This window comes from Schistocerca gregaria, chromosome X (assembly GCF_023897955.1).
Source record: "Schistocerca gregaria isolate iqSchGreg1 chromosome X, iqSchGreg1.2, whole genome shotgun sequence".
Lineage (NCBI taxonomy): Eukaryota > Metazoa > Arthropoda > Insecta > Orthoptera > Acrididae > Schistocerca > Schistocerca gregaria.
In genome coordinates this window covers 465,132,039-465,145,753 of record NC_064931.1, presented here as the reverse complement: position 1 = coordinate 465,145,753, position 13,715 = coordinate 465,132,039, and positions in this window count along the sequence as shown.

The following is a 13,715-nucleotide window of genomic DNA, read 5'->3' as shown; positions in this document are numbered from 1 at the left end:
TTTGCCTAATTTCCATGTTTCTTGTCTGAATAGGACAATAAAGCTAGGGATCTACACTGGGGCAGAAATAACTGACCTGAGAGGGAGTCTTTAAAACCTGGTGAGAAATACATTCTACGCAAAAACCTTGTAGATCCAAGAAACGTACTCCTACCACATCTGTATATAACGTTAAGCCTAATGAAAAAGTGTGTAAAGGTTTCGCTTAAAGATGGACCATGTTTTAAGTATCTCTGCCAAAAGTTTCCACACCTTACAGAAGCTGAACTAAAAGAGGGCGCCATTGTCGGACCTGACATTAGAAAATTGATGTTAGATGTTATCGCTGAACCCACAATGACCTTAAATGAGAAAGAAGCATAGGCATCATACAAGCAAAACGTTAAAAAGTTCTTAGGAGATGAAAAAGCCCCAGAATATGTTTCTATTATAACTACAATATTAAAGAAGTTTAGAACTTTACGATGTTTAATTAGCCTCAAAGTTTACTTTTAACAGCCACCTTGATTACTTCAGGGGCAATATGGGAGATGTTAGTGAGGAGCAAGGAGAGCGTTTTCACAAGGATATTAAAGTGATGGAAAAACGCTACCAAGGCCGCTGGAACTGCAACATGATAGGGGACTACTGTTGGTCACTTCACCGAGAAGTTCAGCAAGTGACTCACTACAAAAAGCTACAAAAAAGACTTCAAAGAAAAAGAAGAAAGATAATACAATCCAATTCCAGTTGACAAGTGAAACCTCCTTTAACACATATCGTTGTTTTAAGTAGTTTATAAAAAATACAAACCATGCTTATGTTGTAACACAACGTTTCATTAATTTCCTCGATTACAGCAGAGCATAAGATTTTTATACTATATAATAACTCGAAAATTGTGGATGATACAAAACAACTGAGGCTAGATTTGGGTTCAGCTCATACAAACCTATAGAGGTCAGCTATAACAGTAAAAGAGTTGTTTAAAAAGTTTTTTCGTTAGCCTGTGTTATTTATCCAGGGCAGGGATCCACCGACTTGCTATTACCGCGGGCCGCTAACCCTTCACTGACTAGGTAAGGATCGAAGAAAGAGAAAGAAAGAGAGAGAAACAAGAACACACAAACCACCCGAAACCAAACGATATCGTTCCCTGAAGGTCCATGTACAACTCGATGAAACATACGCTGCTGCGCAAGCTGCAAAATAGCGCGCCATGAAACTGCCACAGCTCAAAAAACATAACGTTCTACAAGGGCTCGGCCTATAGTTTTCGGGAGGAAATGAAAGAAGAGATCAATGGCGGTTCTCATGCGACCCGAGGTCTGTGCTCCTCTGATTTAGAGAAGCCAGTGTGATTGGTGACTGAGCTTAGTAGAGAAAGGAAATATAAAGAAGCAGAATTTAGCTGGACGTTTCTTTTCATGAGATATGGAACACTCTGTAAAAAGTGAAACAGATTTTTCGCCCTTCGAGTGAAAACGCGAAGGTTGTGCATGTTGCACTATCAGCAAAGAGTTTGTGAGCCTGTCGATGAGAGCAACACTGTACAGGGTAGCTCTGAAGGAATAGCAAGTTATTTATTTATGTAGATGGGATCACTTATGATCGTATATAGTGTATATTACTTTCCTCTCCCACCAAGAAATACTTATGGAATTGATCATACACAGACTGATAGAATACTGAACCTCGAGTAGACTTAAAATACCTTGTCCTTCTTCCAGGCTATCGATTTTCTTCTGGCTAATAAAGAAACATTACGTATGCTACGAATAATAAGTCAAGTTATTTAATAAATTAATTATGAATAGAGAAAGATGGCGATAAATGACACAGCCGGGCACAGGAATGCACAACGACTGGGGAGGTCCACTTTCCAGCAACAGCAGGCAGCAGTCAGCGGTATCGCTGCCTCCTGTGCGTCTCTACTGCCCTGGAACCACCAGCGCCGATTGAGACGTAGTCATCACCCTTGAGGACATCAGAGGCCCAAACGACGACGTTAACTACAGACCTCCTTCTGGATATGATGAATCTTACACACGAATGAACGTCACACTGGGGACTGATGACCTCAGATTTTAAGTTTCATAGGGCTCAGAGCCGTTTGAACCATTAAAAAAAAAAGTCGCACTGTACATAGATATATCATCAGTTTCATACAGGAAGCGGCTAATCAGATATCACATTACTTGTAGGGTTGTACTCCAGAGTGGTAAAACCTCTCAGAGCTCTTAGGAAAAAAGCGAAGAAGGCTACCCCAATCACGCGATGCTATTATTGGAAAAATTTTATAAATGATTTATAGACTGGGAGGCCTTCCGGAAGGTGGTAAGACTGATTAAATGAGGCCACAGTACTGTTATAACCTGAATGCCAACGGTGTGGAAAGGGATGTTAAGAAAAAAACGAAATTATTTCTGCTTAGCAAATGCGACGAGAAACAGCTAGCAACCAATATCAACCATTCATCTCTTAGGCAGAAAATAGAGAGGATTAACGTCAAGACAACGCCTGGGACACATTTATCTGCTAACCATTGGCGAGAGAGATGGAGAGGGCCGAGTATAGTATAGGCAGTTTTGTTGTGAATTTCAACAAAGCTTGTTCAATTTTTTATACGTGAGTCCAATTTTTACTGTCAACAGTACTAAGAGCGATGAGTATATACAGATAACAGAGTGAGGAAAAGCTGGATGAAGAATGAGGTGGACAACAGAGAAACCCGCTATTAAGAGATTCCAGCAGCCTCATGTCTTGCACTGCCTGAGAGTGAAATACACTAAGCGCTAAATGGAGTTGAGGTTATATGTGTTTGTTGGCAAATGAAAGAAGTTCTTAAAACCATTCCTACAGTTACCATAAATTAAAAAAAGACATCGTGTATTGACTACGTGCCAAGAGTAACTGAGTACCCAATTCCGTCATAGTTAGTAATAACAGATAGGAAGTCATCTAGTGAAAACTATGTTATGGATTTAGGCCCTCTGCTGTTCACAAACTATGTAAGGATTTAAGAGACGATGTGAGAAGACCTCTTACACAACTGCAGACCTTTGCAGTTGTTGTCAGTACCCGTCAGGGTGGAAGGGTCACAAATATCATCAGCGAATTGAGGTGACAAATATTAAAACAAGGCGTAATAGCTAATTGAAAAATGATTCAGAAAAGATGTATGAACGGCGTGAAAACTGGAAATTGATCCTAAACAATAGAAAAGTGATGTATTTCACGTGAGTAGTAAGAGAAGTCTGCTAAATGGCTGTTACACGATAAATAACACATGTTTAAAGGTTGTAAATGCAACTAAATACCTAGGGATTACAGTTCTAAACAACTTAAATTGGAAGATCACGTAAAAAACATTGTGGGGAAGGCAAACAGAAGATGAGATTTACTGACAGAATACTTAGACGATGAAGTAACCTTAAAGAGAGGCTTACACCACGCCTGTCTGTCCACCTCTGGAGTATTGCTGTGCGGTAGCGGATCCTTATCTCGTATGACTGACGTAGAACTTTACAACAGTTCGAAGAAGGGTAGATTATGTTGTAATATCTCGAAATAGTGTAATAGTGTAATAGGTGGGTAAGAGTCACAGATATCATCATCGAGTTGAGGTGACAAATATTAAAACAAGGCGATTTTCATAAAAGTTCAAATATGTGTGAAATCTTCTGGGACTTAACTGCTAACGTCATCAGTCCCTAAGTTTACACACTACTTAACCTAAAGTATCCTAAGGACAAACAGACACAGCCATGCCCGAGGAAGGACTCGAACCTTCGCCAGGACCAGACGCACAGTCCATGACTGCAGCGCCCTAGACCACTCGGCTAATACACGCGGCAAGGCGATTTTCATTGCAGCCAAAAGCTTTCCACGAAATTTCACTCACCAACTATCTCCCTCGAATTCTGAAATATTTTGACTCACTTAAACGGGGAGTAATAACACTCGTTAGAAAATAAGAGGAATCGGAGCTCGCACCGAAAGATATAGAAAGTCATTTCTCACATGTGGTATTTGAATGTGGATCTGTAGAGAAATAGTCTGAAAGTGGTTTTATCAACTCTGTACCAGACACTTCATTCTGAATTGTAGAAAAATTATGTGGATATTCATATATAGTTACTACTGTTAACAACCATTTTTCAGATATACAGAGTGCCTATTAAGAAATTACAAGGACATTATTTTTCGGCATTTCGGCAGATATTTGCAGTTTCATATTAACACTGCGTTGCAGAAATAAGCCCAAAGAATTGCTGCTAATCACCTCTTTGATGCGGCGCTTTATTTTGTTTCCCGTTAGAAACAAAATCATTTATGAAGTGGAATTCAACGTGGCCGTTGGACAAAGCGGTCCCAATTTGGTCTGGTGCGATGTTCATTTCACCTATACGTGTTAACAACGACAGTAAAACGGGAAACAAATGAGCACATTCTATCGACGATGGGCGTTCCGTGAAACATGTGATCATCAGTGTTTGTTTGTGTTGACACCAGCTACACTTTGCAGACACGAAATTGCAATTCTCTGCCGAAACACCTGCTGGTGGCTTTTAGGAAAGACATCTGAATAAAATGTCCAAACACTAAATTGAAACAAACGTAGGCCGGCCGTTGTGTTCGAGCGGTACTAGGCGCTTCAGTCCGGAACCGCGCTGCTGCTACGGCCACAGGTTCGAATTCTCCTTCGGGCATGGATGTGTGTGAGGTTAGTTGGGTTTAAGTAGTTCTAAGTCTAGGGGACTGATGGCCTCAGATGTTAAGTCCCATTTGAACCATTTTTGAACCAATCGTCGTTTTTTGAAAACACAAATATTTTAACAGGCCTATTTCCGTCTTGTTTTTTCCAAGTTGTGAATGCTTCATACTTACAGAAAATAATTATTTTAAGCTAAATGAAGTTAATGGGAAAGATCCAAACAAGGAAAGTGACTTGTGGAGACGCATAAACAATGTTATTAGGGAGAACTTAATGAGCAGAGGCACGCTCACGTTAAAACAGGGGTGTAGATGAACTAAGGGAGGCACAGAGATTTAAAATAAGTACACTAGTAATCGCTGAAAGCTGGGCGCCATACAGCAGTTCTTCTTTGGAATTATCATAGTTCACGGAAATCGCAGATTAACTACAGATAGTTACTGTTAATCTGAAAGTATCGTTTTAAAGAGATCTGTAGTTTCCCATTGTTTTTATTTGAAACTGTTACTAAAACACAACTGTATCAGGAGGAAAGTGCACATTAATTGTTCATTCTTGAGTGATTCTGAAGCCTGTAGCCTTGTTGAATGCCTTAGTGCTTATGACAGATAAAAATAATAAATTTGTTTAGAGTGATTTAATTCCGCTTGCAGGTGTCGTTTCTTTTTCTCGTTTATTCGTTGTACTATTGGACCTCAAGTGTAGTTATTTATGTACTGTTTGTTTTAAGTGAACTACTGAATTACTCGCAAATCTCCGTTCATAGCAGTTACACGAACTGTTTTTGTATAAAGATATTATTTTTATTAATTACTATCCAGTCAGACACATAAAGCAAGGAAACGAGATCGATGTGTCGGTGAGTTGTCCCACTGTAGCCAAAAGAGCAAAACGGCGAGAAACGCCGGTGGTTGGTAGGCCACCTCCTGCGCCTAGCGGTTGCCCTGTGCCCCCGGTCGCTAATTCAGCAACATGTCTCGAAAAACCATGGTGGGAACTAAGTTGCCTACTGTGTTGAATTACATGAAGAATAATAAATTATGAGGAAGTAGCATGTTTTTAAAGTCTCCACCAGGTAAGGAAGTGTAGGCAACGCAAGAAGTGGTAAATGGGTTAGGAAATCAACCCCAAATATATAGTAGTTAGTGCGCTTTCTTTCTTAATGAAGCGGTACGGTAGCAACAGGAGACACTTGTGTTATTAAGCAACATATTATGACAAAGGGGCAAAGAGAATGTTACTTACTTGGCCAGTGAAATATTCTATTCCATAATGAATTCCGATGGAAATGAACAATACAGGATATACAGCAAACTCATTTACTGAATAACTGGGTTTAAAAAGAAGTTGCCCTGACAGCACTTTGTCATCTGTCAGCAGCATCTGCAGAGTAACAAGGAGATATATTTTCATATTCAATTATCCTGTAGTTTTTATGGAATTGTATAAACAGTATTTGAGACTCTTTAATAAAATGGCTAATATTTGATGAAAGTTGCTTTCACACTGTGGGACATGATCTGCGAAAGTGACAAAGCAAAAACACATTTACTCAAAGTAATTTCCGATAAAATCAAGAAGAGTGGCGTTTTTGAGTGTTTAATATCGTGTAGAGTTCAACATGGTATTCTTTGCTCTTTTTTTGGTTGATATTAAGTGACCAACCATTACAGAAGTTTTTATGATGTTATTCAATTTCTTATGCTTCACGATGTAGCAACTAAGCATGTTATTTGGAACTGTATCAGAAAATTACATGCCACAAATGTGATAAAAGATTTACACAAGCAAAAATTCATACTGAGTAACTGGAGCCTAATGATGGTGAATGATTTACGTGAACTACTGTCGAAACACATGAGGAACACAGGATGTAAGTTCATCTCCAATGAAATGTACAGTCAATCACCAGCACAAGATGAATATCATACTAAGAGGAAACGTGTGACATAAATCATAAATGTACCATGGCATCAGACATTTCCCAGGTAAAACCTTTGTACGGTTTAAAATACCGAATTTAAAACCAGGCAATATTGTTAAAACTTCAATACAAGTTATTATAAAATTTGATGTAAAGAGACAATAGAATTCTATGATAATATACGTTTGTTAATACGACCTACTTTCCTGTGATATATTGTCATATATAACAGTAGATACAGCTATGAAACCAAGTTCCATCCATCTGATACAGAAGACTGAAATTAGTACATATACTAACTTCATTACACGTAAACGACTTCTAAACATTAGTCTCAGTACCATCACTATGATCCACATGGTTAAGATACAACGTATGAACTGCTTATTTATTATGGACACACTATTTTTTACATTTATGATTCACAGGTTCGTCATTCGACACTATATCTCGTCTAATGGAGATATAAATATGAACACTGAAGCAGTCCTCAATTTAATATTAACTGATATCTTAGTCTTGGGACTGAAACAAAAATGACTGTAACTGTTTACTATCTGCTCCCGGAGAGAAAAAGCCAAACCATTAAATGCAGAAAATATAATTTAGATGAAATCATATATGATTTATAATCATCATCAAATCCTAGCACATGTGGTGTTATAGTTGTGTCATAGAATATGCAAACAATACTAATTGGTGTGGGATAAAAGGTAAAGGAAAATATCACAGCATTAACTATGGTTTATTACGCTACATACAACCGAGTGTGGTGGCGCAGTGGTTAGCACACTAGAGTCGCCTTAGAGAGGACGACTTTCCAATCCTGAGTCTGGCAATCCTGAATTAGGGTTTCCGCCATTTGCCTAAATCGCTTCAGGCAAATGCCGACACGCTTCCTTTTAAAGGATACGGTCGAATTCCTTTCCCATCCTTCCCTAATCTGATGGGACTGATGATCTTGCTGTTTGGTTCTTCCCCCAAATCAACCAACCGACCAGTACTTAGAAGAGAACTCATGAGTCATAAATGAGAAGGAAAATATTGTGAATGATTATTTTCTGAAAGTAATGTCGATTAGCATTGAGTCATGCACTCATAGTTTCATGTTATTGATGTAAGTATGAATACAGGCAGCTTGTGTCCATATATTGCACAGGACATGTAAGACGCTGTACTGTACCAAGTTCACCGAATATGAGAAACTATTATAAGGAGGGAGGAACAATTCGTTAAAATATGTGATGAACAGCCACATGAAAAAGGAAGGACGATCTTTGAGATTAGTTTTGTTGAACCATACAGCTAATACAAAATCATATATGCAGAGAAATAACTACATAAACAGTCTGTTAAAAAGGTTTAAAGATCATTTTATAGTCTCCATACAGGTTGAGTACTTTAAGCTATGAAACATCGATGCATCAATTGCAGACATATGTTCAATATCTATAGCCAAGTAATGTTAACACTTCAACTACAGACAAAATAGAATAGAAACACGAGAACTTAATAGAGACTGCGAAGGGTACACGTGGAAGTTAGAGGGTTTATGCAGTTACAGAAAGAACACCAAATTTCAGATTTGCAGATTCCTATCTCCTATAAAAAGAACTATCCACATATTTAGGCATCTTCATGACACAACAATACAGGAGCACTTTTTCATAGGGACACCTCAGACTTAAAAATGTTTTTGAATAAACAGATTTGTTGTCCTTCAAGGAAACTACTCTCTGAAACGAATTCCAAGTGGATCTAATTTGAAACTTCCTGGCAGATTAAAACTGTGTGCCCGACCGAGACTCGAACTCGGGACCTTTGCCTTTCGCGGGCAAGTGCTCTACCAACTGAGCTACCGAAGCGAAAGGCAAAGGTCCCGAGTTCGAGTCTCGGTCGGGCACACAGTTTTAATCTGCCAGGAAGTTTCATATCAGCGCACACTCCGCTGCAGAGTGAAAATCTCATTCTGGATCTACTTTGCTCTCTTTTTCAGTCCATTGCTCGATGGCACAGGCTGAGTCTCCTGCTATCCACAGACCAGGACAAAGATTTCCGAATTTCTATTCAGACCCTATGAGTGGAAGATCGTCTTTCATTTCTCTTGGGAGTCTGATTACTTTACTACTGCGCTGCTCATCCATTTGGCAAATAAATTTCCAGCCAAGTACTGACGTCGCAGGTATAGCAGAGGTTCGACGGCTGACTAGTTAGGTATTAGTCGAAGTCGATCTCATTGCTCCAGGGCATGTCCGTAGGCATCTGAATTATACGAGGTGCAATTTATGAACTGCTCGTTTAGCAGCGTTTCATGTGAGGAACATCCAGAATTGTCGACTAAGCGGACAAAGACCTTGGACGTAAAGAAGAGAGTGTAAGCGTCTGCGCCCCACCAAGTTCCAGCTACAGATTTCATTGCGTTAATGTTTTTTCAGTTTTCTTGACTACATGAGATGATATATGTGATCAGGACATGTGAAAAGCACCGAAACAGAATGCCCCGTTTCTTTTCATTGTTGGGTACTTTATGATTCAAATTACCCATATTTTTACATGCAAATTTGTGTCAATTTGACATTCAAATCAATTACATCTCAGATTAAATCCATTTCCTTTTCTTCCATCCAGATGCTTTTAGACATTTCACAGTATGTACTGGCTATGGACTAAGGCGATTACTGTGTGCTGTGACATCGCAGATAAGCAAGGGCAGTTCCACAGAAGAACCGTTCCAATTACCATAGATTTGCGTCGGACTCAGAGAGGGGCAGAACGGATGCTGCAGACAGCTATGAATTGTTTTCTATCTGTTTCCTGGAGAAACGTTTTACCGATAAGTTGTCGAACATTCATAGAAGTGTTTTCAGTGGACAATCTGGCACGTTAGAGAACGTACCATAGCGTAGATAATCGATTCTACCGGCAGAATTCGTCGATGACATCCGTACTTTCTTTACCTCTCTACTGAAACCATCAGTTCAGGAAATGATCGAATACTATGGCTGCTGAAAAGTAGCAGGACAGAAGACATAAGAAGTAGCCAACAGGCACATATTCCAACCAAATGCCATTCATTTCACTTTCGTCGAGGTTCCAGTTACTTTTTCTGAGGTTCCTTAGTGTGCTCCATATATCTGACATCTTGGAACCTCTATTCACGTTTTCACAATAACTTATCCAGCTATAAATTTTTACTCTTTAAAATGGCTCTAAGATTGAGCGTCTATCTCCTGGTATTGCAGATAATCTAACCAAGATGATGAAATATTTTACTACTTAAGTACTAACCGAAGTTGGGCAGTCACTCGAGAAATTCTCGTACGAAGGCTACTCGGAGGGTAACAAACGAAAGCTCGCAAAATGGAAGCCACAGTGAAAATTAAAACTGTTTTATTAGAAGCAGTTAGCTACACCCTCCAGCTACTTTTCTCCATAGTCGCCGGCCACCCTAGACTTCTGTCTTTATAGAAGGCTGCCGCCAGTGCTTTCCGCCAATTCTCTTAGCTGGTCTACAGCTCGTTGTCTGTCCCAAAATGTTGTCTTCATTGCCAGCGGTTCATATGAACAGAGATGAACCTCAGAGGAAGACAATTGCGGGCTGTATTGTTGGTAATCAAACATTTCCAATGAAAAACGATGCAGGAGCATCTTCATTGCCCCTGCAGAATGCGGCTGAGAATTGTCTTGAAGAAGACAACGCACGACAGTTAAGTAATGTTGGCTGCGTAGCTTCAGGCGAAATTACTTCCCAGGCCCTCGTACTTGGCGGGAGACAATATTGTTCTAGGTATCCTAATGTGCTCCCTATGTGCTAAGAACTAAAAAGAAAAAGTTAACGCGGTCGACGGGCATACTACAGCCACTGCCAACACACCTGTGCAAAACTTCGTAATAATTCCACTGTGGTTTCCAATTCGCGACCCATCATTCTCTACTTTCCAAATAACGCTCGTATTACATTATATCACTTGATTTCTAAACTCTAACGCATTAGGATGTCGATTTAGGGATAGAGAGATCTGCCACCCCGTTTAGTACTTTAAAGAATGTGTAGTAGGTTACGTGCGCTGTGCCCGTTTCGGGTACTTTGGCATTCATATTCTCTATTGCTTTTGTGTATGACCGCGAGCATGTTCTCTTAAATTTCCAGTGAGAGCTAGGAAAGAATGCCACGTCTCTGATACATCTATCGTCCCAATGACACGGAAATAATTGATATCTAATGTGCTATCCCGTGTCGATCAAGTGGAAACACTGACGATTACTGGCGAGCGGTAAGTGAGATCTGCAACAGAGACACTTTTGCGGGGAAGAGACATTAGAGTAGGAGAACCATAATTTATTATTAGAAGCTAATTATCTTATATTACGTACGCAAAGTTTTTGTGTACGAATTCCTTCGACTTGTGCTTTGGGCGTTGAAATCCCCACAGAGAACTGGGACTGCATCGCTTATCTACCTACTCGGGGAGCAACACCCCGATAAAATAGTGAACGAGACAGTACTTCTTTTAATTTGTACTACTGTAGTCAGCACTGTGATAAAGGAATTGATTGATATTTCAGAAAACTAAACTTCTTTCCGTAGCATAACAGCAACTCTTCCTTTCCCGTCTGGTCTATATTATCTAATGACAGAGTATCTTCAAGCTGATATGTCTATCCAGTTTGGTCCACGTTTCGGAAATGCAAGCTTTGTTTGAGGTTCTCTTAGCAGGCTCTGTGTATTGGCTATGGCTGACTGACTGACAGGACTTTCCACTGAGCGATCCTGACAACCACGATTCGAAATAATTCTTATAATTCCTATAAGGAAATATTTGATGTGTAACTCAACACTGGTAGAGAGTGTCACACAATATTAAATATCAGTCTGCAGGTGTAGTCTGTGGGTTGATTGCTACCTTTAACTGTTCAGTATCTGAGGGATGGCACAGGGGTTAAACATCATAGGATATCTAACACATTCTCTCCAGTCGAAAGACAGCAATCAAACTTCCAGAGTCTAGAATCCTTTGGAATCCATCACGTCTTCTAAACTGTCGATTTACTGGTAAATACTTTGTGCGCATGTATGTCAGAGGAAGGTGTTGAGAGATCTATGGTAGAAGAGAAACCTGTTTGCTCATGAACAGGCCAATGAAAAGGATGGAATGAGCTATTATTCTGTATACTAAAAATGTTAACTCACACTTGAGAGTTGAATATATGTCAATATTTACTGTCAATCACTGAGTCTCCTGTGACAGTGGCATATAATTTTAACAGAATCAGATTTCAGCTTCTTTGAACGAAATGTTACTGAGTGTAACAAACTTGTGCTAACAGCATAAAACAGGACAGTTCTTTCCTGTAGCCAGGTGGCCTCCAAAACAATACGAGCACTTTAAATTAGTAGCTGTACAGTCAGTTGACTGGTGTGCTCTGTCACATTTACTATATCTGTCGAGACTACGGCCTTGCCTCCTGATACGCCCGAACATGAGGCATTTGTAATATCAAAGGGCAGGCGTAAGATATTGATGTAATTCACACCTAGTCTCTTGGGGTTAAACATATTTGGGAGGAATTTGTGAATGAAAAGTCAGACCATGTGTTTCATTTCTAGCAGTACCCGAATCCCCTTCACTAATTATTTTCTTGGAGAATATTTTGTCACCAATCACTTTAATAGATGATTCGATTTCAGAAAGTATTTCCTGTTCGACAGATTACAGAATTACTCCTCGAATAACACTCTGATAACGCCCAAAGTAAGTAGATGCGAATTCCACAAAATTATGGTTTCCAAATAAATCTGATCATATTAAATGTTATGCTGAGAGTGCCTTCATTCCTTCCACTTCGATCCTGATGTTAGTGGCAGAACTAATATTTGCCTTAGAACCCTAAAGTGACGAAAAATTTACATTGCTACTGAATCGTCGTAACTGTAACTACTTCAAATTTTATTCAAAGCAAGACAAGTTTTAGGTTAATCATTAGTTAATTATAATTAATTCATCTCCAATGTTATGTTACATATAAAATCAAGTACAAAGTATTCTATTTCATACACTAATGCAGTCGTAAAATTTTACGAAAGTTAATAATATTGCCTTTAGTTTCTATATGAGACAAGTACACTAATTTCCCAACAGGTATTGGATATAATCTTACTAACACTGTTTCTCTTTCAGTACTTACAAGGCGGGAAAAATAAAAGTGACCGGAAAAGTTCCAGGGTACCAAGAAACAAAGCAGAGGAAAGGAAAATAGTTGATTTGGTAGGACTCTGAAGCATTTTATGGTGAATGGAGTCTCCATTTCTGGTGTGCGTGCACGTTTCGGAATGTTCTTTGACTTGTTCAAAACAGATACTGTCTGATGCCATTTTGCGAGGAAGCGTTGCATGGCATTCTTTGCTGGCCCTTTGACTCCATTAAATTTCTCATGCCGACCAGTGTGGCCGTGCGGTTATAAGCGTTTCAGTTAGGAACCGCGTGACCGCTACGGGCGCTGATTCGAATCCTGCCTTGGGCATGGATGTGTGTGATGTCCTTGGGTTAGTTAGGTTTAGGTAGTTCTAAGAAGATAGGTCCCATAGTGCTCAGAGCCATTTGCACAAACTTCTCAGCAAACAACTGGCCAAACCGTTTCCACAACATGTTGTCACGTAATTTATGACAACGGCTTCCCGCTGCTCCACTGCAAGCGCCATTGCCCACTTCGTACTGCTCCATTCACATTGACTCGGACCGCACTACCCTCTGAACCGGTGTGGATAACGTGGCGAACGTACAGTCGTGCTGAAATCTATCCCAACGACTTGAATTGCTTTTCGCCTGATTCGCATACAAACCTAATAACGCAGCTGTCTAGCACGTCCTCTAATCGCTCCTCAGTACAGTTGTTTGACTATTTAAAATGGTTCCAACTAATGACCACTAGAAAACACTGGTCTGGATCGCAATAACTCAAGATAAAAAGTAATACCACTATACTACAAATATCACGCAACACGTGATCACAGATAAGACTGTCCTTAAGGCTGGTAAGCTCCCATTTACTGCAATAAATGACATACCAGAAATGTTACCACTCGCATTATTGCGT